The sequence below is a fragment of the Ylistrum balloti genome, unplaced genomic scaffold (assembly GCF_031769215.1).
Source record: "Ylistrum balloti isolate Yb309-2 unplaced genomic scaffold, AGI_CSIRO_Ybal_v1 Utg370992, whole genome shotgun sequence".
NCBI lineage: Eukaryota > Metazoa > Mollusca > Bivalvia > Pectinida > Pectinidae > Ylistrum > Ylistrum balloti.
The window spans coordinates 900,739-927,981 of record NW_026782555.1 but is presented as its reverse complement, the minus strand read 5'-3'; positions in this window follow the sequence as shown (position 1 = coordinate 927,981).

The window sequence follows — 27,243 nt, the reverse complement described above, 5'->3', positions numbered from 1 at the left end:
TACACTCAGAGAATTTTGATAAATTGGATGACAAGAATTAAACGAAGGCTGTCATTTTCCTGTACCATTGTAAGCCATCACCAAATGGACATTTTAATCAAATGACTTGCCAATTTGGGGACGTTCCAAGTTAGGACTCGAAAAGTCTGGGGAGAGGTGGTCTTGGCTGAAGGCCGTCTGTAGATCAGCAATTCTGTGGCAATAAACTTTGTATGCGAAACGGACATTATGCAACGTGGCAACGTAGATATATCTTAGTGTCAACACACACGGGCAATAGAAAAAGTGGCAACATAAATATACCTTAGTGTCAACACACACGGACAATATACCACGTGACAACGTAGATATACCTTAGTGTCAACACACACGGACAATATACAACGTGACAACGTAGATATACCTTAGTGTCAACACACACGGACAATGTATAACGTGGCAACATAGATATACCTTAGTGTCAACACACAGGACAATATAACACGTGACAAAGTAAATATACCTTAGTGTCATCACACACAGGGACAAAATACAACGTGGTAACGTAGATATACCTTAGTGTCAACACACACGGACAATATAACACGTGACAACGTAGATATACACATCGACAATAACGCCAAAATGATCAAATGATGACGTATTGATGGATTGTGTCTGTAACCCGTCAGATCCCAAAACATCGACAATAGCGTTATCAAATATGACCTTATGGATGTGTCAACACAAACATCAAACAATAACGTTGTGAAATGATGACGTATTAACGGATATGTCTGTAACCCGTGTCAAAACACATCGACAATAACGTTGATCAAATGATGACGTATTGATGAATTGTGTCTGTAACCCGTCAGATCCCAAAACATCTACAATAGCGTTATCAAATGATGCCGTATTGATGGGCTGTGTCTGTAACCCGTCAGATCCTACAACATCGACAATAACGTTGTGAAATGATGACGTACTGATGGATTGTGTCTGCAACCCGTCAGATCCTACAACATCAAACAATAACGTTGTGAAATGATGACGTACTGATGGATTGTGTCTGTAACCCGTCAGATCCCAAAACATCGACAATAGCGTTATCAAATGATGCCGTATTGATGGGCTGTGTCTGTAACCCGTCAGATCCTACAACATCGACAATAACGTTGTGAAATGATGACGTATTAACGGATTGTGTCTGTAACCCGTCAGATCACAAAACATCGACAATAACGTTAACAAATGATGACGTACTGATGGATTGTGTCTGTAACCCGTCAGATCACCAAACATCGACAATAACGTTATCAAATGATGCCGTATTGATGGGCTGTGTCTGTAACCCGTCAGATCCTACAACATCGACAATAACGTTGTGAAATGATGACGTATTAACGGATTGTGTCTGTAACCCGTCAGATCCTACAACATCGACAATAACGTTATCAAATGATGACGTATTGATGGATTGTGTCTGTAACCCGTCAGATCACAAAACATCGACAATAACGTTATCAAATGATGACGTACTGATGGACTGTGTCTGTAACCCGTCAGATCCCACAACATCGACAATGACGTTATCAAATGATGACGTACTGATGGATTGTGTCTGTAACCCGTCAGATCCTACAACATCGACAATAACGTTATCAAATGATGACATATTGATGGATTGATGTCATTTATATTTACCGGAAATAAGATTTTTAGAAAGCAATATATTAAATATATACACCTTTCGCCCGAACGGACGTGAAAAGGTTCGTCCGACCACGTAAGTGTTCCAGGTACGTTGGTTTTCTCCCACAGTAAGACAATACGAGCAATTTCATTGAAAATGGATTGGAACAACTTGTCTTGCAATCGTTGCGAAATAAATGAAATTGAATTTATCGAGTTTGATGTTAAAAACTGAACACCAGACTCCATGACATAATAAACACTATTAGTTTGTATGCAATGCTGTTTGAGTACACAGCAGTATCGGTATTATACATAAAATCTCCATCAACATCACAGAATATATATTAATTCTAAATAATATTAGATTTCATGCCTAATATAAGATAACATGGATACTTTATTCCGAGTCATTAGGATTTTGATAATCTTAATTTTATTCAATAACGACTTTCTTATCTTAAAACCACAATCTTAACGATATATAATAACTTCAAAAGTAATCAATTTGAACTAATGAGAAAATAAATGAAAATAAATTTGTCCTCAACGTATTCATGTGACTGTTAACAATTACCTGACACACATCGCGATTTCAAAAGAACAGCCATATTAGACCAAAGACAGTACATTGTACGTGGTGCCGCCGTGGCGTCATTGACAACGCGAATAACAACAAACGAGCTCCATCGTAAATGATTGAATTTATGATGTTTAATTACTTTTTGTAAATACACATACCTTGTAATATTACAACTTGATGTACCTCCAAACATAAACACATTTATATTAAATTTAGGAATGGAAGGCGACACCTGTTCAACCGGTTTTAGTGTCAAGGCATGCGTAAAAATCGGGTCTGTAAGCTTCATCATGTATAAGTACTAAAGCTCATTATGATACTGTAAAGACAATGAACGAGGATCTACCAATCGTACAAGAGTTCTTTTTACTATCCGGAGACTTAATTGATGTACTTTCGACCTTTACATATAAATTATTTCTACATTTTTTCTTCGCCAGGTTTATCGTCCTGTGAACAGCGAGGGTCATTTTGAGGCGGTGTCATGTGCCATCCAGAACAATTAAGGTAAAGTTTTTTGCGTACACAACCAAACAGCACAGATATAATGGCACATATACCAGCACTCTCTGAGGTATCACAACCCCATACAGCACAGACATGAGGGCATGTACACCAGCACTCTCTGAGATATCACAACCGCATACAGCACAGACATGAGGGTACGTACACCAGCACTCTCTGAGGTATCACAACCCCATACAGCACAGACATGAGGGTACGTACACCAGCACTCTCTGAGGTATCACAACCCCATACAGCACAGACATGAGGGTACGTACACCAGCACTCTCTGGGCTATCAAAACCCCATACATCACAGACATGAGGGCATGTACACCAGCACTCTCTGAGATATCACAACCGCATACGGCACAGACAAGAGGGTACGTACACCAGCACTCTCTGAGGTATCACAACCCCATACAGCACAGACATGAGTGTACGTGCACCAGCACTCTCTGAGGTATCACAACCCCATACAGCACAGACATGAGTGTACGTGCACCAGCACTCTCTGAGGTATCACAACCCCATACATCACAGACATGAGGGTACGTACACCAGCACTCTCTGAGGTATCACAACCCCATACAGCACAGACAAGAGGGTACGTACACCAGCACTCTCTGAGGTATCACAACCCCATACAGCACAGACATGAGGGTACGTACACCAGCACTCTATGAGATATCACAACCCCATACAGCACAGACATGAGGGTACGTACACCAGCACTCTCTGGGCTATCAAAACCCCATACATCACAGACATGAGGGCACGTACACAAGCACTCTCTGAGGTATCACAACCCCATACAGCACAGACATGAGTGTACGTGCACCAGCACTCTCTGAGGTATCACAACCCCATACAGCACAGACAAGAGGGTACGTACACCAGCACTCTCTGAGGTATCACAACCCCATACAGCACAGACATGGGGGTACGTACACCAGCACTCTATGAGATATCACAACCCCATACAGCACAGACATGAGGGTACGTACACCAGCACTCTCTGGGCTATCAAAACCCCATACATCACAGACATGAGGGTATGTACACCAGCTTAATACTTTTGCTTTAAAGAAAAAAGATTTTTTTTTACCATTTTCCCTGAAATTGTGTTTCTTAGTAACCAAAATTCAATGGATGTTGATATTTGGCAAAGCAAGCAGGTTGTTTATGTGAATGGATATAAGCTTGGTTAACATCAGTGACCCTGACCTTTGTTCAAGGTCACATTAATTAAATTGGACCTATCCTAAATGTCTGTAAACTCAATTAGATAGCATCGCATTTTCAGATCGTTTTGGAAAACTTGATTGTCTAAAAACGCTTTTCCAATTTTCAAAACTTTTAACTTTTGAAATTATAGTATTACTTTATTTTTTTCTATGTTTAGAAAAAGGTAAACTAAAAACAATGAACATTTCATAAAAAAATAAGTGAGATATTTGTGTACAAATGTTAAGTTAACTTATCTTTTATGGTCTAGCATTTCGTCGATGGTTTTTGCCAGACAGGCATATTAGACCCTGAACCGGATTAAAACTCATTACATGATGTTTTAGTGTGACGTGTTCACTGACGTCGTAGATCCGTGATTTTCAGCCTTAGTGCTGCGGTCATCCTGTGATAACTCTTGTCCTCTGACGCCCATTTCGAAGGAAACAAGATATCGTGAGGGTTAAGAGAATGGAAACTGAGTTAATGGGATTCGTTCGGTCGACTGGTGTCTGGTCTTGAAACAAATAGTTTAAACTATTGGGATGGGACGACTCACGGTATGTTAAAAAAGAAGGGGGGGGGGACAGTTAATGACCACTCAATGACGTACCCAAACACTGATTTGTGACGCATAGTGGCAATGACGGTCATCAACAAACGACTGCGACATCTGGTGGAAATGAGGGACAAAAAGAAATGAATTCGACATCTGGTGGTAGTGGCGGACATAAACGAACAAATGCGACACCTAGTGAGGATGACGGACATATTCAAACGAATTCGAGACCTGATGCCAATGGCATTCAAAAACAAACGACTGCGACACCTAGTGGCAAAGGGGGACACAACAAACGATTGCGACATCAAGTGACAATGGCGGACGTTAACAAACGACTGCGACACATGATGACAATGGCGGACATAAACAAACGACTGCGACACCTAGTGGCAATGGGGGACACCAAAAACGATTGCGACATCTAGTGACAATGGCGGACACAAACAAACGACAAAGAGGAAAATAAAGAAAGTCTGTCTGTCTGTCTGTCTGTCTGTCTGTCTGTCTGTCTGTCTGTCTGACACTTGTCATAATTTGAAGATCATTTCTATTGACTTATCAGAGTGACACTTTTCATAGCCAGTACCTAAAGATGTTGATACATTATGATAAGTTTAATGCTAAAAATTTGAACAGTTCATTATCATCTCTATGTGATGATAAAAAAGTGACACGTGAAGTTTGTAGGGCCGGGAACAAGAGTTTTTGAAAACCTTCGCGCCGAGTGTCAGTCAGCGATCTGTGTTACATGTAATTAACACTTCACAATCACGAGTATACGTATAACAGTCAGGAGACAGTGTCGGACCAAGGACTTTTAACATGTAGACCAAGTATAAAAGTCTGGATTTTTCGGAACACCTTAAAACCAGAAATCAGTCATAATTCATTTAATTACATTCACTCTTATCATACGTAAGTATAAATAGAGTCAATGTTCAGCTGACAATAAGTAGCAATGTTGGAAATCGCGCCAAAAAAAGCGGTGTAAAGTGTAAATTTGAATAAAATAAAAATATTTCATAATTTACAGTTATTTAACCGATTACTTCATCACTATACATTCCACAGCATTGCTTACCAATCGCCGACAGAACAAGATGTGTTTATGAAACGCTATGCTCCCGATTGCAACCAAATTCTGAAGTGGGCCATTAAAACTTCACTGTGTAAGACCTGTGCTAATTGTACGCACACTTTGTGAAATACATTTGTCTTCATTGTGGTAATGATATTTTTAATTCAATACGAAAAAGCATCTTTTAAATTTTAAGTCTGCAAGCCCTACCTTTTATCGTGCAATAGCTATGACCAATTTTAAGGCTTTTCAAATGTTGGTCAAAGGTTACGGTCAAGGTCACATGATCAAAACTTTTCGTACCACTAGAAATGCCTTGTCACAAGGAACACACCCGCCAAATATGAAACCCCTACATCTCAAGGTCACGGTCACGATGCAAAAGTTACAGGCAAGGTTAGGTTGACAACAGACAAACAAACAACAAAATAACAATATGCCCCCGGATCGAAAGATCTGGGGGCATAAAAATGTGAAATACAGTTAACAGAAGGCGTTATCTAAAAATCAAATGAATACAAATTGAATCTATTTACCTCCTTAATCATAGCGTCCCGTCGCACATCGAGGCTAGTTGACATTTATTCAGAAACGTATACCCCTCAACAACATTCATTACAATATGATAATGACTGATGACCAGACCATGTTTTATGTGTATGCAGTTGTCCACTGGGAGAAAGCTGACATTTTCCCCATGTATTTTCCATTACGTTCAGCATTATTGTAATATTCATTTCAAGTCGAAAAAAAGCAATCTACCCACGCGATGTTATTGATGAATATCCGAGAAGGCCAAATATCTGTTTATTAATCTGTTCTTCATTCGAGATGTTCCTAATGTCCTACAGGACAACACTGATATGCTCAGCAACAAGGTCTAAATATCACAAAGTCTCGCCATATCGGTCGACACCCATGTGACCGAGTATAACGAATGACCAAATGACCTTGACCGACATTTCTGCAATGAAGTTTTTTTTTCAGAAATACTCCGTCTATTTAAAGTGGCTCAGAACAGGAAGTGGACGTTTCCCCTTAATTAAGTCGACGAGGAACCATGCATAGAGCTTTATGGGCATGGGATTCCTGATATACCTTTCTTGCATACAAACAGATATGTTCATGTAATTTTATTTAAGCACATCTCGACTAAATGATACTTATTGTTTATATTTGAACATTTTTAGTAACTATCGCTACTGTATTTAAGCGTTACCACAAACTATCTTTGTAGGTATTTTAATAAAAGTACTTTTTTCATCCAAACGAATAAAACAGTGTTCGATGTATATGGGAAGAAAGACAACAATCGGACTTGACGCCAGACACGCCGATAATTGTATAAAACCTATTGAACGATTCCTTATAGCATATTATCGCCTAAGGTGCCAATTCGCCGGCGCAATGTCGTCTGGACGAACCTCTGCTCCTTATAATATAGTTTGAGTTCATGTCAGTGAAAAAATGGACGGTTCAAACGACTATTGACGATATAATTTGATGGACAATTAAGGAAAATTTGTACTTTTAGTCTGATTAATAAGGGTTTGATATTGTATCACTTCTATCTAAACATGGTTTCAAAATTTTTCATACTACCAGTTAGGAAGGTACGTCCTTTTTTGTGTCTGTCTTCTGAAGTAATGAACTTTGGCTAAAACAACCAACTTTAAAACTCATTCTCATAGTGAAGCCTAAACATCTTAAAAATCGCACCTGCAAAAAATCTACTTGTATATGTACATAAATGCCACAACATATTTCATTCTTTACAATAGATTTGGCAGAAGTGTAAGGCTGTCTCCTAATTGTAGTACAGTATGTACAGTTACTATAATATATTCTCTAAAAGCAAAAAATTACCGAAGGAAACACTCACGCAAAACGTTTTTTTCTTAAACAGAATGTAGAAGATGCTTTGAGAAGCATTTCACTTTTTCTTATGGTGGTAAAATGTAGGTGCTTCATACGTTAAGGAGCCTTGAAAACAGCAATGTTTTACACCACAAAGTGGATATAACTTCAGAAACCAAATCCCTAACAGCTATTTAACATTACTGAGAGTATTCCCTTAGATTCCATCAAGTTATGAGAAGTCTGTTTTCTTTTTTCTTGTTTGCAGGTTTGGTAAATATCTCTCTCAGTCACTAGCCTGTATGGTGTTTACTCTCTTTTTCTAACTGTAAACATCTTCTGTCATTTTGACGCTCCGAGGCTATCCGATTAGCGGTAGATACGTACAGATACGGTTTCGACATTGGCCATTTTTGAGTACCAATTAATTTTACAGTATGTAATTCACCAACAGGAACTCGTGAAATTGGCCACATTCTATTTAACCCTCGCGCTGAAACAGACATTTAATAGCAAGTGACTCTTTTATGTTGTGCCAATATATCTGGTTTATAGCAATTGATGTTGTAAAAACAGTCTCATCTCTTTGTTATCTCAAAATGAGAAAAGGCCCTTCCGGCAAAGGCTGAATTGAAAGAACCGGAAGTCAGACATATTGATCTTGCAATGATTGGAACGAAACGGTCACAGACCGGAAATAAGTGCGTTAGTTCCGGCTGTTTATATGCGGCGACGTGTTGACTAGAAACGCTAACAGCAGCATGAAGATGAAGTGTCATTATCAACGGTGCGTTAGATATGATTTGTGCAGCCTGAGATACTATTTTAACCATTGAAATCAACCAGATAAATGTTCTTTTTACCTGAGAAAGAACGGAGTGATTGATTGCTGGTATCTTGAAGGCTCAGAAACAAGCCCTGCATTCTGTAAATGTCATTTTATTTTTTAAAGATCTAAGATAGCTATTTCATGTATTTTGTAAGGAAATCAGTATGAGTATCACTTCAGAATCAATTGTAATATTTTAAAACTATAAAATATTACAGAAATCCGGAAAATCCGGACCACTTCCATTTTGTTTCTAATTTTAGTATTACCTTGTTTACTTCCGTTGTGAGATTAACCGTGAAAAGTGAAAGCTGTTGATAATGATATCCTTTGTAAATCTCACTGTCGCTTTTCCTCTCAACAAAATTAGCTAACATAATAGAGTGTATTTTAGGTGTATGTCAAGCATAGTGTATCATTTTTTAAAGTTCAAGAACACTTAAATATTGAGGTTTTTAAGGTGAAAGGAAAATTAAATTCATACAGAAGCCATGACATTTTCTAGGACCATCAATAAAAGCAAGTATAGCAAAACTTTGTCTTGAATAACTACTGATGCCGATTTGGGTTGAAATTTTCATCCCAGAGCAAATGAAAAATTACGTTAGATGTTATATCCGAAAAGAAAATCCATCAATATTAGCAAGTTTCGCTTGGCTTAAAAGGGAAAACACCGTTTTACTCCATGATCTGCCAAAATGGTCGATCAAATAATTAAGTTGTGAGCAGTGTATATTTTTTGTTTTTCACTTTATAATACAATCCTTTACGGTCTTTGTATGGTAATCTTTGCTTGTGAACGTCTCAGACCTTGCTAGTCAGCATCCTGTACGTCACATCTTTATGAAAAGTGCCTCCGGTTTCCAACACGAATTAGAAGTTCTCTTTTAAAACTGTCCAATTTTCAAAATGAAATAGAGTTATTGTAAAAGGTTCGCCATCAATCACATAATTTTTTTATCGATTTGAAACCTGCTTCAAAATATAGTTAGAATGGATTTTACACTACCGATAGTTTCAAAGTTAATATATTGAGTTGGGGTTTACCATAACCATACTCAGAGGGATTTGTCACGCATTTCCGACCCACGTTTTAAATATGTATTATAGTGACTAATACATACACGTGTATATGGACCGTGTGTCGCGATTTCGCGCCAAATCGTTCGCTAAATTTCTCCTGATTTGTCACATTGTAATAAAATAATGTCTTGATGAATTGGTTCACGAAAAACATGACGTAAAAAATATTAACACAAAATAAGTTCAAACGCCAGACATGGTGAAATAATACCAGCATCATAATACATGTATTCTCTTACAGTTGATTTTTAGATAGCTAAACTGTTAATTACGGGCTTGGATGTTTCCAGCTCCAGATTCTGACCTTCTTTATGTAGTAACCTAAATGTTAAAAAATCGAATGTATTTACATGAATTTCAGACATTAATTATTCCTGTTTACACGAAATATGATACCTGATTTATTTGAGACACGTCTAATACCCTCTATAAATATTCCCATGGTAATGAAAAAGGACTAATTACATTTAACATGATGACGTTTTTGTCCTGATTGAAGGATACTGATAAACATAAAGCACTGGTTTCATATTTGCGTGATTTCGAACCAAAGTCGTGGTTTATATAAAGTCTGGGTCTGATTAAAGTTACGTCTTGCCTTTTCCACCTTTAATCTACTGTTACAGCCGTGTAGTTGGGTGAATGGAGACTTCGTATCGATGTAATTACCTCAATAAATTTTACTTTCATACACTCACTTCAGCGCGCGTGCAGCATCCCCATCAATCGGCGCGAACTCTGTCACCTCATCACTTTACACATCATCAAAGACAATATTCGCAGACTAGCTCTTCAAAGGTCAAGGTCAGCGGCAGTCAAGGTCATGGTCACAGATCCATCATCTCCCACGCTTGATAATTTAACTAAATATGTGATTGATCAAGATATATCAACATTGATAATCTGATTGAGCCTTTCAAGCGGACTGGAATACAAACACACGTGCAATTCCGGTAAAAAACACAATCGTAACATCGTCCTTTCAGATTTCAGTCACTGCCCTGAGAAACAAGATTTATCTAACTTCCAGGAAACATAAGAGCGACTGCCTTGATTTTAAATTCTTTTGACTTTGAAGACGACAATAAACCAACTGAATGGAGACTCGTAGTAATTAATACATGTAGTAACTTAACAACATCAAGAGACGTTAAAAAACACCATTAAAATGTAGATTATCAAAGCCCTGTTTAACATGGTTACTTACCCGTAAAATTAAAATAATGCCCCTTTTATGAATCAAATACATTTGTAACAAATAAACATATGTCTTTTGCAGAGCCTTATCAGTAACAGGACAGAAACAATAACAAATGACTAGAAAACATGTCATCCTTTATAGACAGAAAAAAGAACTGTCGCCCTTACTTAAAACAACTAAATGATCTTAATACATTTTTTTCAAAATACGCTCAAAAGATTCACTACGTTGTATATAATATTATCGAACGCTTATCAATGTTTTACCATGTATTTTGTCTAAAATCATCTTATCTATGAGCTGCTAGGATGAACCGCGCGATGAATGTGCCTGATGCTTTTATAAGTTTCTATAAGTAAAGTTCTTTCACGTGTAAATTTTGCTATATCAAGAAGCTGCCCCTTTGCATTGTTGCTGTTGTTACGAATATAGTTCTAATTAGTTTCTTTCTTTAATATTTAAACGAAATATACACTCAAAAATCACTGACTGTTTTAAAAGGTTGAAATATGTTTAGTTTCAATCTCCAGGCATGAGTGTTGTCTATCCATCATTCAACAGTGTAAATACATATTGCACCTGCTTCTGAAACAACGGTTGTCATGACTTGTCCATACCCTGGGAGATATAGAACAAGAGGCATACATTTTACCTAATTTTGGGATCCAGCTGGGTGAGTACGCGTTCGATGAGATAACCCAATACCTGGCACGTCCTGTCGGGGAATCGAACCACGGACACTTGATTAGAAGTAAAATACCAGTACGTATCCTGAACCATTTTCACCACTGGCTGCCGATAAAACTTTTAAAAACTATACGGCAGAGATTCATGAAGCATGACGTTGGTTCCCAGTTCCTAATCCCTAGTTCCGGGTTTCTTAGATGGAACTATGATCTGGTTCCCAGTTCCTTTTTTAACGAAACTAGTAACTAGGAACCAGCTTTAGGCTTCCATAAATTCAAAACGTTTCTCTATATAGAATTGACGACGTTTTAGTAGACATGATTTTGAGAAGAAAAAAGGACACTTTTTTCAAGAAATGTTTCATAAACACATAGCTTTGTGATATGAACAAGTGATATCCGCTTGTGTTCTGAGTTCGACACGTGAAAGCCGATTACAGAATGTACTAAGATTACTAACTACAGTTGGGCTTTTGGTATATGTCGCACAGGTGAGGTTGAAATATTTTTCTCAATAATTTTTTCCTCAAGAAAAATACTCCTGAAGTTGTAACGATAACGCCCCGTGCCAACATCAAAGCGTGATAACATTGATAAAGCCTTTCTAAATATACTGTGATATGATTACCGCATAAAGTGATGACGTACTAGATGACGCGCTTTTTTTGACGTATTCAACATAAAAGTGCGCTTGTTGTCTTTATCTATGTATATCATGGCAGATTTATCTGTTTCGCAATAAAACGGTGAAAAAAGTATTAAAGAAAATGCTGTGTAGATCTTAGTCGTAAAGTTGTGAATATCACTTTAACATAAGACACGTCTCTCTAGATAGACAGTGCTAATAATGAACTTATCTTACGATACCTGACATACATTCATAAATGACATTTCAAGGACAATAGTTTGGGAAGTATGTTTATTGTCAGATAGGAAATCTAGGACAGTGGGCTTAAAGTTCAGTAAACCTTCGTTTTTATTACTCACACGAACATCATACATTACAACGTTTCTGGGTCCATAAACATCAAATACACACAATGTATTACAGTCTAAAAACATTAAATAACTTGTATCACCGTCTATAAACATTAAATACCTTGTATCACCGTCTATAAACATTAAATACCTTGTATCACCGTCTATAAACATTAAATACCTTGTATCACAGTCTATAAACATTAAATACCATGTATCACAGTCTATAAACATTAAATACCATGTATCACAGTCTATAAACATTAAATACCTTGTATCACAGTCTATAAACATTAAATACCTTGTATCACCGTCTATAAACATTAAATACCATGTATCATAGTATGTAAACATTAGATACCATGTATCACAGTCTATAAACATTAAATACCATGTATCACCGTCTATAAACATTAAATACCTTGTATCATAGTCTGTAAACATTAGATACCATGTATCACAGTCTATAAACATTAAATACCATGTATCACAGTCTATAAACATTAAATACCATGTATCACAGTCTATAAACATTAAATACCATGTATCACGGTCTATAAACATTAAATACGTTGTATCACAGTCTATAAACATTAAATACCATGTATCACCGTCTATAAACATTAGATACCATGTATCACAGTCTATAAACATTAGATACCATGTATCACAGTCTATAAACATTAAATACCATGTATCACAGTCTATAAACATTAAATACCTTGTATCACAGTTGTATCACAGTCTATAAACATTAAATACCTTCTATATCACAGTCTATAAACATTAAATACCATGTATCACCAGTCTATAAACATTAAATACCTTGTATCACAGTCTATAAACATTAAATAATATCACAGTCTATAAACATTAAATACCATGTATCACAGTCTATAAACATTAAATACCTTGTATCACAGTCTGTAAACATTAAATACCATGTATCACAGTCTATAAACATTAAATACCTTGTATCACAGTCTATAAACATTAAATACCTTGTATCACAGTCTATAAACATTAAATACCTTGTATCACAGTCTATAAACATTAAATACCGTGTATTACCGTCTATAAACATTAAATACCATGTATCACAGTCTATAAACATTAAATACCGTGTATTACCGTCTATAAACATTAAATACCATGTATCACAGTCTATAAACATTAAATACCATGTATCACAGTCTATAAACATTAAATGCCTTGTATCACAGTCTGTAAACATTAAATACCATGTATCACAGTCTATAAACATTAAATACCTTGTATCACAGTCTATAAACATTAAATACCATGTATCACAGTCTGTAAACATTAAATACCATGTATCACAGTCTATAAACATTAAATGCCATGTATCATAGTATGTATCACAGTCTATAAACATTAAATACCTTGTAAACATTAAATACCTTGTATGTATCACACTCTATAAACATTAAATTCCTTGTATCACAGTCTATAAACATTAAATACCGTGTATCACAGTCTATAAACATTAAATACCGTGTATCACAGTCTATAAACATTAAATACCTTGTATCACAGTCTATAAACATTAAATACCATGTATCACAGTCTATAAACATTAAATACCTTGTATCACCGTCTATAAACATTAAATACCTTGTATCACAGTCTATAAACATTAAATACCTTGTATCACAGTCTATAAACATTAAATACCTTGTATCACAGTCTATAAACATTAAATACCTTGTATCACAGTCCATAAACATTTAATACCATGTATCACAGTCTATAAACATTAAATACCATGTATCACCGTCTATAAACATTTAATACCATGTATCACAGTCTAGAAACAAATGGAAAATGCTTTTTGCAGCCTTATCGAAGTGATCAAGACTGACCTTCTTTGACTAACATCGCCTGTATGCCCTACCTATGACCAAAACTGACCTACTTTGACTTACATTGCCTGTATGCTCTACCTATGACCAAAACTGACCTATTTTGACCTACACCGCCTGTATGCCCTGTCTATGACCAAAACTGACCTACTTTGACTTATATCGCCTGTAATGCCCTGCACATTAGTAAGGGATCTGAAAGCGAAATCATTACGTCAAAATAAACGATATTCGATATCTTTTCATATGTATGAATCAACATCACAAAATTACACAAATTGTACATCCATACAGTATCTCTTATTTCACGGTGGGCATTAACCGATGGTCAGTTTCAGGAGATAAACTCGTTAGATCACAAATGACATCACAATAAGTATACAAATCCGGACAATGACCGTTAACTGACCACACCAATGTTCTCAATTACAGGTTTTCTCATACTCCCTGTAACAAGATGGTAAAAGTACTCTCTGCTGGTCAGCAGTGACCGAACAGAGGTCACCAAGTTCTGTAAGTAAAGCTAGATACGATACTTTTCTAATTACCTCCTATTTCAATAATGATCAGAGATGATAGGCCCAGTCAAAAGTATATATCTTAATATAGAAATTCATCTGCTATATCAATCAATATTCACAGATTCTTAAGATGAAAATGACTGAATTGTAAATAGGCAGGATTCACATTCACTCCACAAGATATTTATCTTAAAATAAAAAAAAAACTTTTTCATTATCACGTTTTTGTATTACGACAGATAAAAAACAACCGCAAAATCACACATGTTATCTATTCATTCCAGTGACCAGCGCGGTTCAGTAAGCATGTTTTGTAGGTCTAAAATAAACGGTTGATAGATTTTTCTAACTTCTTTAGACATGGTACAAGCCAATGTTTGACCATTTCACGTATACAGACATGACGTACTGTAATAGCGACACCTCGGCACGATAGGATCATTGACCAGTTAAACACCATAACGGACACTTACATGTCTAGGTATACAGGAATACTTATTGTGATCGGTCGTTATCATGGCATCCAGTCAAAAGCTGATGTTTCGTTTCGTTTCAATAATTCAAGACCATTTCTACCACGAACACGTAAGCCACGCGGATGGTTTGGCACGCGAATGTAACAGACCATTCATCGTCAGATCAATCTTTCATTTAGGAAACGGAAAAGCACATTGTTATCCTGCAGAGTTTTATTAATGTTATATTTCTAAAACCTGACTTTCAATTCCTTAAGAAAATTCCATTATGAATATTCAAGCAGCGGAGCCTGTTACTACACCTGTGTGAAACAAAACGGTAGATTTCCCAGTTGGGCTATACACAGTAGGTGCAAGATTCAAAAGCATACATATTTAATAAAAAAAATCACACATCTTAATTACGCAATTGTATTTTTAAACGGGCACATCAACATATTTTCCTGGAGTGACATAGCAGTCAAAACCGTTTCAATCACAAGAATCAACAGGAGTCGGTGTCTGTTGGTAGAATGAAATGTTCTGGTGAAGGTCATTTCTCGTCGTAATTTGGCAAACTTATAAAAAAAGAAGAAATAAAGCAATCTGGATCGTTCAATTATAAATATAAACACAGCATCTAGTGTTTTATAATGGAAAATAACAAACAGAAAACTATGGCAACTGTTTTTATATTTTTAGAATTGATAAAGATGTTAAAAATGTTAAAAATCCAACAATGTGATTCCTTCATGTACAACTTGATGATCTTCTATCGCACATTTCAATGAGTTTTGTGTAGCTTAAGTCTGTCCAGCAGATTTTTTTAGGTCATATCTTTTATAGGCAACTGGTAGCATGTTAAAAATTTCTTCTTGAGGTGATGTTTCTCAATATCTATGATATAATCTCCGAGGTCTGATAATTTGATTTGTTTTAATCATTCATGGGAGCATAACATTAAAGTTTCATTGCTAACGCCCTCGCTACAGAGAAAAACGGGTATATATGGATGGTTCGTTTCTAACGCTCTCGCTACACAGAGAAAAACGTGTATATATTGATGGTTCGTTTCTAACGCCCTCGCTACACAGGAAAAGACGTATATATTGATGGTTCGTTTCTAACGCCTCTACACACATATATTTCTGAGAAAAACGTGTATATATTGATGGTTCGTTTCTAACGCCCTCAGTACACAGAGAAAAACGTGTATATATTGATGGTTCGTTTCTAACGCCCTCACTACACAGAGAAAGACGTGTATATATTGATGGTTCATTGCTAACGCCCTCGCTACACAGAGAAAAACGTGTATATATTGATGGTTCGTTTCTAACGCTCTCGCTACACAGAGAAAAACGTGTATATATTGATGGTTCATTGCTAACGCCCTCGCTACACAGAGAAAAACGTGTATATATTGATGGTTCGTTTCTAACGCCCTCGCTACACAGAGAAAGACGTGTATATATTGATGGTTTGTTTCTAACGCTCTCGCTACACAGAGAAAAACGTGTATATATTGATGGTTCGTTTCTAACGCCCTCAGTACACAGAGAAAAACGTGTATATATTGATGGTTCGTTTCTAACGCCCTCGCTACACAGAGAAAGACGTGTATATATTGATGGTTTGTTTCTAACGCTCTCGCTACACAGAGAAAAACGTGTATATATTGATGGTTCGTTTCTAACGCCCTCAGTACACAGAGAAAAACGTGTATATATTGATGGTTCGTTTCTAACGCCCTCAGTACACAGAGAAAAACGTGTATATATTGATGGTTCGTTTCTAACGCCCTTCCTAGAAAAACATATATTGATGGTTTGTTTCGACATACAATAAAACAATAATCTGGTATACAGAAAAAACGTTAATATTGATAACACTCCTACGACATACAATAAAACAAAATCTGGTATACAGAAGTTAATAATAACACTCCTCGATATTTATAAACTCAGATGTACTTACAGTGTGATAGGCATACAACACATTGTACATTCAGCATACTGTACATATAATGTACATACAACACATTGTACATACAACACATTGTACATACATTGTACAACACGTTGTACATACATTGTACATACAAAACATTGTACATACAACACATTGTACATACATTGTACATACAACACATTGTCAACAGATTGACCTAACTAAAGGAGAAATGTCTTCAGACTCAGAAGATCCACATCATTGGGGTAACAAACGCAACCTTACATTTTCTTCACTTGACACAAACGAATCCCTCCAAAAGTGTCTACTCTAACGTGTAGTGTGTTGTACTATTAAGATACGGATCTAAGTAATGGATTTGTGTACCTGTATTGTATACCAACCAATTAATGTATAGTATGTATTTTATATTAGTCAATGTTTTTTTTTTCTTTTTTTCATTCAGGTTTTTATCAATAGTCACATACATCAATCACATCACATGCATAACTACACGTCATACATTGTACTTGTATCTAAAATTAATGCATATAATATAAAATATTACAGTGCATATGAAAACAAAAAAGTACATACTTGTTGACACTGTGTTAACAATACGTTGGAATACGATAATTCACTAATTTATTAACTGATTAATAAAGATCCATTTGTTTTGAATAATTTCTTGTTTTCTAAGGCTGTATCTATATAACCCAATGTCCTCTATTTTTTTATATTGAGAAATATATTTCTTGCATTCAGAAATAGTTACAGTTTTATTTTTTAATTTACACAAAAATATAAAGTATTTCATAAGAAGCATTAAAAAAATGATTTCATATCTGTGTTCTATTTCTACTACACCAAGAACAAAGACTTCTGGATTCCTAGGTAAAGACAATTGGTGTTTGCTTTCTAATAATTCTATTAACCAAAACCAAAGTGTTTTAACAACATTACATTCCCAAAATAGGTGTATAATCGTTTCTCTTTCATTTGTACAGAATGTGCATCTTTCGGTTTCTGCAAGTTTACATTTCATTAACTTTGTATTTGTATACAATATCCTATGTAATATTTTATACTGAAAAGTTAGAAGTTTTGTATCATCAGTTATCTCCCTTGATAATAAATAAATTAACTCACAAGTGTCTTCACTAATGTCAGTATTAAAATTTTCTTGCCATTTTCTTTGACTATTTGTAGGTTTCTCAGAAACAGATTTAATAAAAATTAGATAGAAGTACTTTGTGACTTTGTCATGTGTATTAAGGTAATCAATTAACCTATATTGAACATTTACCATAGGTACTTGAACATTTACATTCTGCAGAATTACTTTCCAGTTCCTTGGAATGGCATTAATCACACCATAGTAATCTATCAGGTTAACATTAATGTTATATTTGTTTTTAAATATATCATATGGCATAAAACGATAATTTTCTAATAAGTCTGAAACAAAAAATATATCATTTTTACACCACTGTTTATAAAAGAACCATTTGTTACCTCTTTTGATAAAATTATTGAAAAAGATAGGCTGTGATATAACTTCTTCAGGGGTCGTGGGGGATACATCTTCCTGTACTGAGGCCCAAGCTGTAAATACTTCACTCCAAAAAGTATTAAACATTTTTGATATCTCAGTTAATCCTAACCTTGTCATTTTAAAAATATTTACACCTCCAACCAATTCTAATTTATCTATAAGTAATGTTTTCCAAACTGAGTGGTTTGAGGTATCAAAATTTTTTTTGATCCAAGACATCTTAAGTGAGTGACAAAAAGTCAAAATATGTGGAAAACGCAACCCCCCATTTTTATAATCACTGTACATAATATTTCTCTTTATTTTATCTGGTTTTCCCTCCCATAGAAAGGTAAAGAAACATTTTTGTAATTCCTTAATTATATGTAAAGGAGGGTCAGCAAGGACAGTTAATGTCTGAATAAAAATAGGTAAGGCTAATGTTTTTATAATAATAATTTTTCCTATGTAGGATAAATTTCTAAATGACCAATCTTTTAGTAATTTTTGCACTGCTCTCAATCTTTCATAGTAATTATCTTCAAAAATGTTCTCTTTTTGGAAATTGTAAGTAATTCCCAAAAGTTTAAAAATGCCTTGATGGTTCCATAACAAATTTTTTTCAGGTAGAAGTTCCAACCCACAACCCCGTCTAGCCCCAATCCATATTGCCTGGGTTTTGTCAAAATTTATTTTAAGTCCTGATACTTTTCCAAAATCTTCCAAAATATTAAGTGTGGTTTCTAGGGACAATGGGTTATCACTTAAAGTAAAGGATGTATCATCTGCAAACTGATTGATTAAATATTCTGAGTTATTTATAGTAATTCCATTTATATTTGGATTAATTTTTAAGGCTGAACTTAATATTTCTACACATAGTATAAATATATATGGACTCAAAGGGTCACCCTGTCTCACAGCGCGCTGAACTTCAAAGGATTCTGAACAATGACCATTGTTTATAATACAACAATTAGTATTTTTGTAAAAAGTTCTGATCCATTGAATAAATGACAGCCCGAAACCATAAAAATGTAGAGAATCAAAAATAAAATCAAAACTTAAAGAGTCAAAGGCCTTTTCAAAGTCAATTAATAGAAGAAGTCCAGGAATATGATTTTTTTCAATGTTTTCTAATATGTCCGCAATTAATCTTGTACATTCTCCAATATATCTACCTTTTCTAAAACCTTTCTGAGTATCACTAATAAGACTATCTAAAAATTTTTTCAACCTATTAGAAATAACAGATGATGCTATTTTATAATCAACATTCAAAAGAGTTATAGGCCTCCAATTTTTCATATATAATTTTGATTTTCCTTCTTTGGGTATACATGTAATCATGCCACGATGCTGTGAGACAGAAAATTGACCATTTGTGTGTGCTTGGTTTAGAGAACGTATCAAAAATTTATTTATATCAGACCAGAAAAATTTATAGAATTCTACAGTGTATCCATCGATACCTGGTGATTTGTCATTTTTCATATTTTTAACAGAAAAGAGACATTCTTGATATTTCAATTTACCTTCTAATTGATCACTTTGTGCAGCAGACAGTTTTTTATTAAATGGGTTTGTATCATCAAAAAAGTTATGTTCATTATTTTCTAAAATTTTCCTGCTATACAGTTTTTCATAATAAAGTTTTTGCTCTGAAATTATTTCATGTATATTTGTGATCTCTTGTCCATTCTCTTTGACAAGTTTTGGTATAAGTTTCTCTTGGATGTGTCTCTTCTCTAAATTACAGAAGTATTTTGTACTTTTTTCACCTTCCACCTTCCATCTTGATTTTGCTCTTAAGAGAATACCATTAATTTTTCTTTCCCTAAGTAGTTTTAATTCATTTTCAACCATCTGAATGAGCTCTGGGTTCCTATGTTCTGCTTTTTGTAATTTTTCTAACCTAACTTCTAACTGTTTTTCTTCCCTGTCTTTTTCTCTCTTTTTCTGTGCTGTATAAGCAATAGTCTTTCCCCTAATAGTAAATTTTAAGGTTTCCCACACTAAAGAGTCAATGTTATATTGTCGTATGTCATATCAAGATATCGGGGACGTATAATACCCCTCTGTACCATACGTCCCCGCGAGAAACAAATCATACTAATTATATATATCATGTACATTTATTAAGAAATTCAATTTTATTATGTGTATGTCAACAAATGAAATAAAACATGTAATGTATATCAAGAAATGTAACCACAAACAATCTATTGTGGCCATTGTAGACTACAATGGTTCCACCCACAAACAGCCCATTGTGGCCCTTTGTAGACTACAATGGTTCCACCCACAAACAGCCCATTGTGGCCATTGTAGACAACAATGGTTCCACCCACAAACAGCCCATTGTGACTCTGTATGGACTACAATGGTTCCATTATAATAACAACGCTTCCGGGAATCTTTCAGACATTCTAGGACCCCTTGCGGGAAAATCAGAGCATTGTGTCCACAACATGAAATACTGGAATAAAATAAGACCAAAACTGTCCTGTTTCAAAAAGATAAAGAATTCATTTCACAACAGGTTTTGTTCCCAACACGTCCAAAACACATGGTATCTTTAGCAGCTGCTGAGAGCTAGACAGATAATGGCAAACGAGCACAACAATCAGATTATTGTGAAAAAGGCCGAATTTTCCCCTAAAAGATACTGCATACAAAACGTTTCACAAACAAGGGACAATATTGTAGCCCGTTATGGAATACGCTGGTTCCATTAAAGTTACAATGTTTCCGGGTATCAATTAGACAATTTAGGCACCCTAATGGGAAAATCAGAACATTGCTTCAAAACGTCAAAAGATCTGGAAGAAAGTATGCCCACTGTCCTAATTAAAAAGGATCAGGAATCCATTTGTGTTAAAACGTGCTATACATTTGTGTGTATTTTTGTACCATTTCAATAGAATACTTCCATAAACACAATCTTGTTCAGAAATATCAATTTAGAGAATGAGTTTTAGTATCAGTTAACTTTCAAAACAAAAGTTACATAATTACAAGGTACAAACGTACACTATCCCGAAATATTCGTGAACTAAATGTAGGCCAAATCTCTATACGGAGGCCAAGCAAATCCTAACGACAATTTCAATGTGCAGTGCCTGCACTGAAAACGTACCAATTTTACCGAAGCCGTAATGAAAACGTACAAAATTTGCCGTACCTGCGATGAAAACGCACAAACTTTGCCGTACCTGTATTGAAAACGTACCAAATTTGCCGTACCTGTGTTGAAAACGTACTAGATTTTCCGTACTTGTGTTGAAAACGTACCAATTTTACCGAAGCCGTAATGAAAACGTACCAAATTTGCCGTACCTGTGTTGAAAACGTACCAGATTTGCCGTGCTTGTGTTGAAAAAGTACCAAATTTACCGTACCTGTGTTGAAAACGTACCAGATTTTTCGTACTTGTGTTGAAAACGTACCAAATTTGCCGTACCTGTGTTAAAATCGTACCAAATTTACCATACCTGTGTTGAAAACATACCAGATTTGCCGTACTTGTGTTGAAAACGTACCAAATTTGCCGAACCTGTGATGAAATTGCACAAACTTTTCCGTACCAAATTTACCGTACCTGTGATGAAAACGTACCAAATTTCCCATACCTGTGTTGAAAACGTACCAAATTTCCCATACCTGTGTTGAAAACGTACCAAATTTGCCGTACCTGTGATGAAAACGTATTGATTTCTTATAAAAAAAATAGCAATAATCCTTGGCCGTGATTTTGTCCATGTCATTAATCATATCTTTACAGGTCAGGATCGATATCTAAATAATGTATGAAAACTCGTTTATTGTCAGCATAAACGAACTGCTTATGTTACATTCGAATAAAAGGAGATATATAGAAGAAATATATGAGGGCATTCTGGGTGCTTAGTTGCATTGTAGCAGCTTGCATCCTATGCACTGAACAACATCCGGGAGGTGCTTTGCACGTTCTCAAGAGCCATTGACACGATATAGGGCGATTCGCTATCGTTTGTATATTTATTTGCTGGAGTTATCACCCAGTGAACAAACAGGGTCATTTCCACATTTCGCATGCAATCCAGAGCAATAGGGTAGAGGGTATTGTCCAAATACACAACCATGACAGAACAGATCGGTCCTGTGAAACACAGACCACCAAATACAGGAAGCATCGAACGGAACACCTCGGATCCAGGCGCCTGAATGAAAATAAAGTTTTCGCGACTTCCTTGACCATCCCCTTAGAGGCGGGAAAATTAAAAAGACCTAGTTCTACAGAAGTCCACATATTTCATCGACTCTTATGTACAGCAGCATATTCTTGACCCGCTCCTGCACTTTCACTGATGACAACTTGGTTAGATGGTTACGTGTTTTACGTTCGTGGTAGCTAGCAGTTTCTTGATTGTTGAACAGGGATCACACGCTGACATATCTGTTTCTTGAACAATGTCACCACTTTAAATTAGTAGAATTCAATATGAATTATAATGCTGTCGCGTGGTTTTTATGTTTTTCTCGGAATACGCTATCACAGTCATGACAAGGTAGACTGATACAACTAGTGTAGAAACACTTACTTATATTTTGTAGATAATTATAAAGAAATAGAAAAGGTACATATCATAATTTTGTTTTGCAATATTGACAACAATTATGTTTCTGTTGCCGTAATGAACAGATCATGCGATGTAAACTTGCGTGTTACCCGACAGGAGTTAGCTCCCTTCGTAGGTACGGCTACACACAGTCGCGGCACATGATACACACACATCTGTATACTTTAGTTGCAAAATTGATTACTTTCACCTAATTAGATTTCCTAGACATTTTGGTTTTAATTACAAACATTCTGATTGCAATACAGTAAACACACCTTCCGTTACAATTAGTTCTTGGTTCATCTTGTAATTGACTACACTAATGGTGATAAAACTGTATTTTCAGTTCGCGTTCTGCTAAAATCCATGTGTCAGAACATTACAACACACAAACCGCAAGGAGAAGTAGTAGAAGGTATAAATGTTGAAGTACCGGCCAGGTACCCGTCGTCACACACTTCCATCTAAATCCTTATACGACGAATTTATTTTTTTTCAAACAGGGTTGAAATACTTGTTACATCGTAAATAATCACCACTTGTAATTGGTCGAAATCACAAGAAAACAAAATATCAACTTGGGCAATATTTGATAAGATGTCAACCCGAATATCTAACGAATCGCAGAGATGCAGGGTAGTTATCGAAGGCCCTCAAAGGAATGCGATAATTACAATTTTGTGAAATTCACAATAAACATATTGTTGAAGATGAGATAAGATTTTGGTTTAATATCGGGCGAGGCGGATTTTGGTTTATATATCAGGAGAGGAAGATTTTGGTTTATATATCAGGAGAGGAAGATTTTGGTTTATATATCAGGAGAGGAAGATTTTGGTTTATATATCAGGAGAGGAAGATTTTGGTTTATATATCGGGAGAGGAAGATTTTGGTTTATATATCGGAAGAGTAAGATTTTGGTTTATATATCAGGAGAGGAAGATTTTGGTTTATATATCGGGAGAGAGATATATCGGAGAGATTTTGGTTTATATATCGGGAGAGGAAGATTTTGGTTTATATATCGGGAGAGGAAGATTTTGGTTTATATATCGGGAGAGGAAGATTTTGGTTTATATATCGGGAGAGGAAGATTTTGGTTTATATATCGGGAGAGGAAGATTTTGTTTATATATCGGGAGAGGAAGATTTTGGTTTATATATCGGGAGAGGAAGATTTTGGTTTATATATCGGGAGAGGAAGATTTTGGTTTATATATCGGGAGAGGAAGATTTTGGTTTATATATCGGGAGAGGAAGATTTTGGTTTATATATCGGGAGAGGAAGATTTTGGTTTATATATCGGGAGAGGAAGATTTTGGTTTATATATCGTGAGAGGAAGATTTTGGTTGATATATCGGGAGAGGAAGATTTTGGTTGATATATCGTGAGAGGAAGATTTTGTTTATATATCGGGAGAGGAAGATTTTGTTTATATATCAGGAGAGGAAGATTTTGTTTATATATCGGGAGAGGAAGATTTTGGTTTATATATCGGGAGAGGAAGATTTTGTTTATACATCGGGAGAGGAAGATTTTGGTTTATATATCGGGAGAGGAAGATTTTGGTTTATATATCGGGAGAGGAAGATTTTGGTTTATATATCGGAAGAGGAAGATTTTGGTTTATATATCGGAAGAGGAAGATTTTGGTTGATATATCGGGAGAGGAAGATTTTGTTTATATATCAGGAGAGGAAGATTTTGTTTATATATCAGGAGAGGAAGATTTTGGTTGATATAGGCCAAGGACAAAATGAGTTTTTAGTTTTCCAATTTTTCATTAGACATGAAGGTATTCTGATAATTGTCTGTCGTACTTAGTAAATATCACGGTGTTGACATAACTCAGATTAAAATACTAATGATTTTTTGTCCAGTGGTGTAAATTCAATTTTCTAAACGTTAGGACCTGTCGAACAATATGTGTATAGTGCTTGTTATCACTTCCGATAATCTAACAAACATATTGACAAAAGCGAGTAAACTGTCTTGTCTAATTTCTTCTTCACCATACACGTATCACCTCGCGTGCAACGTCACTAGAATAAGAAACTAGTTGCATTTATTAGTGCAGACGCCCCCTAGCGGAGTAAAAGTTGCAGAGAATCAGAGAGCGCCCCGTGGGACTGAGACAACACGCGATAGATATGATCACATTACGGGCATAATGGTCAATTTCTTTGTATTACGAGAATCAAGACACTTGCTGGATACTGACCTGTCCGTCGGGACGTCTGGTTGTCTGGACACAGGACCGCTAGTACGTCATATCTCGACCGACGGATTTTCACGAAGGAAGCCAACCGGTTTGTGAAAAATAAAGAATCACTCGTTGTTGCCCAGTGTAACTTATTGATTATTTATAAAGCAGACAAATTAACGAGTAAATGTTTCTGTTATGTGACAACTTCAATAAACATTTCAACAAGTCAACGACATTTCAAGACAGCGTGATAATATTTTCTCCCATTTTGATGTGACAAGACATTAACGCGTAGCCACAGCTTTGATAATGAAAACTAGACATTTCCTTGACTATAAACGTATGTATGGAATTGTACTTATATGTTAGATAAAACAGCCCCTGGGACTAACATACAAACGTACAATAGACACTTACTCTCCATAAAACTAAATAAGACGTGAAAAAAAGAATGACGGGACTGCATCCGATCCAGACACAACATCGCAGCACAGAAAAATATTTTCTCAAAATTTGTCATTTCATCTGATAACATACACGAAGACAACGATCCGGAAGTACCACTCAATGTTTGGAAATATTAGCAAAATACGTCCAACATCCAAACGTTGATATGAACCTTGTTTATTATGTTTGTTGTTGCTAACGACAGATGTTATGATCATGTTGGTGTAAAATCATGTTTTTATTGTTCATGAAGGAACGTCATTATACAAGAAGTCATATTTGTCTTCAGAAAAAATTGCAAACGAAAACGAGTACATGCCAATTCCAGGTTCCAGATTCGTACCTGTAGCACAAAGCCCTTATCTAAATACCATCACGTGACCACGATAATTCGGTCACAATTGTGTTTTTGAATGTATAGGACCATGTATTGAAGACCAACAATAATCTTCATGATGATACATGCCAACATTTGGAAAACAGTTCACAAGATTCGACCCGATGAATATCACTGTAAAATATCCATGTATGGCGCCGCTGAACTTCCCTAGAAATCGCATGAGTAAAGGTAAATATATACTGAAACGTATGGGGTGATATAACATACGACTGTACATACGATTCCGGCGACGCACCGACCGGCCAATCAAAGAAACAGAGACAGAGATTGTTATGTATGACACTTTCTGGGTACAATCCTACGATATTATATTACTTTTAAACGTCAGTGCTCACTAGATTAAAAGAATAAATCTATGTTGATAACAAGTAAATGTATTGTCCTTCATTCACATGTTAATACGTTTTACTCTATATGAACGACAGTAGACGCCTTCATGACTGCTCGAGGTGATAATATTCCATCAGGAACCAAGTTCTTTAATTTCCAAATTAGGAAAATTGAAACATTGACTTTGAAAAAAAAAATCCTTTCAATTTTCAACAGTTCTATAAATTCAATTGTGTTTCACTCCAACAGTTAGCAAATCATGCGAGAACTAAGTTATACAGCTTTTTCATCTTAAAATCGAGAGCATAATAAAATGAAAAATTACAGCCCTGTTACTGTCAGTGATGTCACAAACGTTAAATGAAAAATCTGCAGAATGATAGCTATTTCATAATCTTAAAAGTTTGCTATATTTCAAAAATAAATACTAAAACAGATATCTAAAGAATTGCTTCAGTTCTCTTTTGTAACAATTAAAATAATCATGATGATAATGACAAATGACGATAGTAAATTAGTAATTTTTTGTAATTCGCTCTGATGTAAACAGAGAACAGTCGATTTTTTCCCAAATTAATTCGAACATGAGTGAAGATCGAAAGTAGAACATCGTTTATTTTGCGCGGTATTTTTATCCTTAAAAAGAACT